Source organism: Ranitomeya imitator, chromosome 2 (assembly GCF_032444005.1).
Source record: "Ranitomeya imitator isolate aRanImi1 chromosome 2, aRanImi1.pri, whole genome shotgun sequence".
Classification (NCBI taxonomy): domain Eukaryota; kingdom Metazoa; phylum Chordata; class Amphibia; order Anura; family Dendrobatidae; genus Ranitomeya; species Ranitomeya imitator.
The window spans coordinates 337,648,301-337,654,300 of NC_091283.1; the positions used below are offsets into that span (position 1 = coordinate 337,648,301).

The 6,000-nt window shown below is 42.6% G+C and overlaps 1 protein-coding gene across 1 annotated transcript in view; it reads right to left on the minus strand.

Moving 5' to 3' along the window:
* LOC138663645 (oocyte zinc finger protein XlCOF22-like) overlaps positions 1–1,860 on the minus strand; it is a 63,973-nt gene extending 62,113 nt beyond the window's left edge. The window contains exon 1 of the mRNA XM_069749925.1: positions 1,793–1,860. The gene's annotated coding sequence lies outside the window, so the exon portion shown is untranslated. The remainder of the gene's footprint in view (positions 1–1,792) is intronic.
* Between the last annotated feature and the right edge of the window lie 4,140 nt (positions 1,861–6,000).

Below are 6,000 nucleotides of genomic sequence, written 5' to 3' on the forward strand. Positions count from 1 at the left end.
TAGACAATTAGTGGAAGCAGCTGCAGACTGCTAAATCCAAGGAGCAGCCATTCCACTTAAAACCACCGGAGGGAGCCCAAGAGCGGAATTCACAACACTTCCCTATGCCACCGGAACACTGCGATCTCGTTTGATAGCAAAAACTACAACAGGAGGAAAAAAAGGAGGAAAAAACCTCCACTACGATCTCGTTTGATAGCAATGTTCCGGGGGTTAAAGTGTTGAGAGCAGTCCGTGACCGCTTGTGGCACATAGTGCCAGATTTCAGCGGTGATAATCATGTGACACCCGGCCGTTCTCCTCCCGTGAGCACGGCTGATCGCATATGACGTACTATCCCGTCGATGGTCATACGGGCCCAGGTCACCTCGACAGGATAGTACATCCGATGTGAGAAAGGAGTTAAAAATCATTCTATCTGATTTTCTGTTTTTTTATTGTTAGATTCTGTCTCTCACAGTTGAAGTATTCCTACAATAAAAATTACAGACCTCTCCATTCTTTGTAGGTGAAAAAACTTGCAAAATCAGCAATGTATCAAATACTTATTTTCCTACTGTTTCCTAAGAAAATTTGTTCTCCAAGAATCAAAAAGCACTCTTTCCCTGCCATGTCTCGCTGTGTGGGTATGAAGTGCTGTACGGGTTCAAATCCCACCAAGGACAACATCTGCAAGGAGTTTGTATGTTCTTCCAGTGTTTGCATGGGTTTGCTCCGGGTACTCCGGTTTCTTCCCACAGTCCAAAGACATACTGATAGGGAATGTAGATTGTGAGCCCCATTGGGGACAGCGATGATAATGTGTGTAAACTGCAAAGCGCTGAGGAATATGTTAGTGCTATATAAAAATAAAGATTATTATTTATTACAGTCACATATGGGGTAGTGCCACATTCATCTGAAATTGTGTGATAAATTTTGGTGCCATTTGTACCTATATCTGCTTGTAAAAAGGTAGATATGGGGCTAAAACAATATTTTGTGCCCAAATGTAATAATTTTTTCTTCATCGCACAATGGTATAAAATTCTGGGACAAAGATGAACTAACTGAGAGGTGGAGTTTGTAAAATGGTGTCACCTATTGGGGGTTCTGCTGTTCTGGGACTCTGATAATGTGACATGGCCGCCTCAACCCATAACAACAAAATATGCACTGTAATATGGTGCTAGTTCCCTTCCAAGCTTTGCACTGTGCCTCAAAAGTAGCGCTCGACCACTAATGGGGTATTGGCGCCACTCTGGAGAAATTGGGTAACAAATCTTTGTTGTTTTCTCCTATTATCCCTTTTGAAAATTACAAACTTGGGGACAGAGCAACATTTTAGTGGAAAAAAATGGTCATATCTCATTTACTCAGCTCAAGGTTATACAATTCTGTGAATCGCCGAAAGGTTAAAAAATACTCACTGCTCCCCTAGATGAATTCCTCCAGAGGTGTGGTTTATAAAATGGGGTCACTTGTGGGGGTTTCTGCTGTTTTGGCATGTCAGGGGCTCTTCAAATGTGACATGACGTCTTCAATCAATTCCAACCAAAATGGCGTCCCTTCCCTTCCGAACCTATCGGCGTACTCAGGAGACATTGCACAACACATTGTATGCTGTAATTTCTCCTGTTACCTTTATGTAAATGCAACATTTGGGGCTAAAGTAACATTTTTGTGAGGAAAAAAAGTAAAATTTTCATTATTTCCATCCACATTGCTTAACTTCCTGTCACTGTATCCGAATTCAGATATGGTCCTGGTCAGAAAGGAGAATACAGGGAGCAAAAGGGTTAATAGGACTTACAGGAGGAACCGGCCCTGAAAACAGAAGATCCAGCTAGTGTCTGCCACACATATGGCTGCTCTGTGCACACAGGACCTGTGATGAGGTCACAGGAGGGGAGGAGTCAGGGGTCACATGATCAGGGGCCTTAGTGTATACAATATATGGAATGAAGTGGTGGTTCCAGCTCCTTAACCCCACGAGGGTGGTTTGCACGTTAATGACCGGGCCAATTTTTACAATTCTGACCACTGTCCCTTTATGAGGTTATAACTCTGGAACGCTTTAACGGATCCCGGTGATTCTGACAATGTTTTCTCGTGACATATTGTACTTCATGGTAGTGGTAAAATTTATTCGATATATCTTGCGTTTATTTGTGAAAAAAACGGAAATTTGGCGAAAATGTAGAACATTTCGCAATTTTCCAACTTTAAATTTTTATGCCCTTAAATCACAGAGATATGTCACACAAAATACTTAATAATTAACATTTCCCACATGTCTACTTTACATCAGCACAATTTTGGAACCAAAATTTTTTTTTGTTAGGGAGTTATAAGGGTTAAAAGTTGACCAGCAATTTCTCATTTTTACAACACCATTTTTTTTTAGGGACCACATCTCATTTGAAGTCATTTTGAGGGGTCTATATGATAGAAAATACCCAAGTGTGACACCATTCTAAAAACTGCACCCCTCAAGGTGCTCAAAACCACATTCAAGAAGTTTATTAACCCTTCAGGGGTTTCACAGGAATTTTTGGAATGTTTAAATAAAAATGAATATTTAACTTTTTTTTCACACAAAATTTATTTCAGCTCCAATTTGTTTTATTTTCCCAACGGTAACAGGATAAAATGGATGCCAAACGTTGTTGTACAATCTGTCCTGAGTACGCTGATACCCCATATGTGGGGGTAAACCACTGTTTGGGCGCATGGCAGAGCTCGGAAGGAAAGGAGCGCCATTTGACTTTTCAATGCAAAATTGACAGGAATTGAGATGGGACGCCATGTTGCGTTTGGAGAGCCCCTCATGTGCCTAAACATTGAAACCCCCCACAAGTGACACCATTTTGGAAAGTAGACCCCTTAAGGAACTTATCTAGATGTGTGGTGAGCACTTTGACCCAACAAGTGCTTCACAGAAGTTTATAATGCAGAGCCGTAAAAATAAAAAATCATATTTTTTCACAAAAATGATCTTTTCGCCCCCAATTTTTTATTTTCCCAAGAGTAAGAGAAGAAATTGGACCTCAAAAATTGTTGTCCAATTTGTCCTGAGTACGCTGATACCCCATATATGAGTGTAAACCATTGTTTGGGCGTATGGCAGAGCTCGGAAGGGAAGGAGCGCCATTTTACTTTTCAATGCAAAATTGACTGGAATTGAGATGGGATGCCATGTTGCGTTTGGAGAGCCCCTGATGTGCCTAAACATTGAAATCCCCACAAGTGACACCATTTTGGAAAGTAGACCCCTTAAGGAACATATCTAGATGTGTGGTGAGCACTTTGACCCAACAAGTGCTTCACAGAAGTTTATAATGCACAGCCGTAAAAATAAAAAATCTTATTTTTTCACAAAAATGATCTTTTCGCCCCTAATTTTTTATTTTCCCAAGGGTAAGAGAAAAAATTAGACCACAAAAGTTGTTGTGCAATTTGTCCTGAGTGCGACGATACCCCATATGTGGGGGTAAACCACTTTTTGGGCGCATAGCAGAGCTCGGAAGGGAAGGAGCGCCATTTGACTTTTCAATGCAAAATTGACTGGAATTAAGATGGGACGCCATGTTGGTTTGGAGAGCCCCTGATGTGCCTAAACATTAAAACCCCCCACAAGTGACACCATTTTGGAAACTAGACCCCCTAAGGAACTTATCTAGATGTGTTTTGAGAGCTTTGAACCCCCAAGTGTTTCACTACAGTTTATAATGCAGAGCCGTGAAAATAATTTTTTCTTTTTCGCAAAAATTATTTTTTAGCCCCCAGTTTTGTATTTTCACAAGGTTAACAGAATAAATTGGACCCCAAAAGTTGTTGTCTGTTGTGAATTCTGTGGCTGAATTCACTCCTGTGGTCACAAGTGGTACTGCAGCTTCTGAGCTTCCTTCCTCAGGTGTTCTGGTGAGCTCATTAGCTGCTTCGTTACTTAACTCCACCTGATGCTGCTATCCTTGCTCCTAGTCAATGTTCCAGTGTTGGATCTGAGCTTCTCCTGATTGTTCCTGTGACCTGCTGCTCTGTATAGCTAAGTGCTTTTTTGCTATTTTGTTGCCTTTTTTCTGTCCAGCTTGTCTTTTGTTTTGCTGGAAGCTCTGAGACGCAAAGGGTGTACCGCCGTGCCGTTAGTCCGGCACGGTGGGTCTTTTTTGCCCCCTTTGCGTGGGTTTTGCTTTAGGGTTTTTTGTAGACTGCAAAGTTCGCTTTACTGTCCTCGCTCTGTCTAAGAATATCGGGCCCCACTTTGCTGAATCTATTTCATCCCTACGTTTTGTCTTTTCATCTTACAGTCATTATATTTGGGGGGCTGCCTTTTCCTTTGGGGTATTTCTCTGGGGGCAAGTCAGGCCTATTTTTCTATCTTCAGGCTAGCTAGTTTCTTAGGCTGTGCCGAGTTGCATAGGTAGTGGTTAGGCGCAATCCACAGCCACTTTTAGTTGTGTTTAGGATAGGATCAGGTGTGCAGTCTACAGAGTTTCCACGTCTCAGAGCTCGTTCTTTTGTTTTTGGGTATTTGTCAGATCACTGTGTGCGCTCTGATCGCTAGGCACACTGTGTCTCTGGATTGCCTTCATTACACTTTTCATTAGCAGACATAACAGTACTAGGAGCCAACTAATGATTCTCAATAGAGGGAAAGAAAAAGTTCTGACATCATTTTTTTTTCTTCTCTGCTCTGTGTTCACTTTTTTTTTTTTTTTTCCCCTAGACATTTGGGTGTTTCTGGACACAGGTGTGGACATGGATTTTCAGGGTCTAGGCTCTTAAGGATGTCATGGTGGGATTTCCTATGCCTGCTGGTTTGAATGAGTCTTTGTCTTTAGCCATTCAGATCGGTAGACGCTTGCGCGAGCGTAAATCTGTGCACCATTTGGCGGTATTGCCTGAGGTTAAACCTGAGCCTATGCAGTGCGATAGGACTATGACCAGAGTGGAACGGCAGGAATACAGACGTCTGAATGGGCTATGTTTCTACTGTGGTGATTCCACTCATGCTATTTCTGATTGTCCTAAGCGCACTAAGCGGTCCGCTAGGTCTGCCGTCATTGGTACTGTACAGTCCAAATTCCTTCTGTCCATTACCTTGATATGCTCTTTGTCGTCGTTTTCTGTCATGGCGTTTGTGGATTCAGGCGCTGCCCTAAATCTGATGGATTTGGATTATGCTAAACGTTGTGGGTTTTTCTTGGAGCCTTTGCGGTGTCCTATTCCATTGAGAGGAATTGATGCTACACCTTTGGCCAAGAATAAACCTCAGTACTGGGCCCAGCTGACCATGTGCATGGCTCCTGCACATCAGGAAGTTATTCGCTTTCTGGTGTTGCATAATCTGCATGATGTGGTCGTGTTGGGGTTGCCATGGCTACAAACCCATAATCCAGTATTGGATTGGAATTCCATGTCGGTATCCAGCTGGGGTTGTCAGGGGGTATATGGTGATGTTCCATTTTTGTCGATTTCGTCATCCACCCCTTCTGAGGTCCCAGAGTTCTTGTCTGATTATCAGGATGTATTTGGAGAGCCCAAGTCCGATGCCCTACCTCCGCATAGGGATTGTGATTGTGCTATCAATTTGATTCCTGGTAGTAAATTCCCTAAAGGTCGATTATTTAATTTATCCGTGCCCGAACACGCCGCTATGCGCAGTTATGTGAAGGAATCCCTAGAGAAGGGACATATTCGCCCATCGTCATCACCACTGGGAGCAGGGTTCTTCTTTGTAGCTAAGAAGGATGGTTCGCTGAGACCGTGTATTGATTACCGCCTTCTTAATAAGATCACTGTTAAATTTCAGTATCCCTTGCCATTGTTATCTGACTTGTTTGCTCGGATTAAGGGGGCTAGTTGGTTCACTAAGATAGATCTTCGTGGTGCGTATAATCTGGTGAGAATCAGGCAAGGAGATGAATGGAAAACTGCATTCAATACGCCCGAGGGTCATTTTGAGTATCTAGTGATGCCGTTCGGACTTGCCAATGCTCCATCAGTGTTTCAATCCTT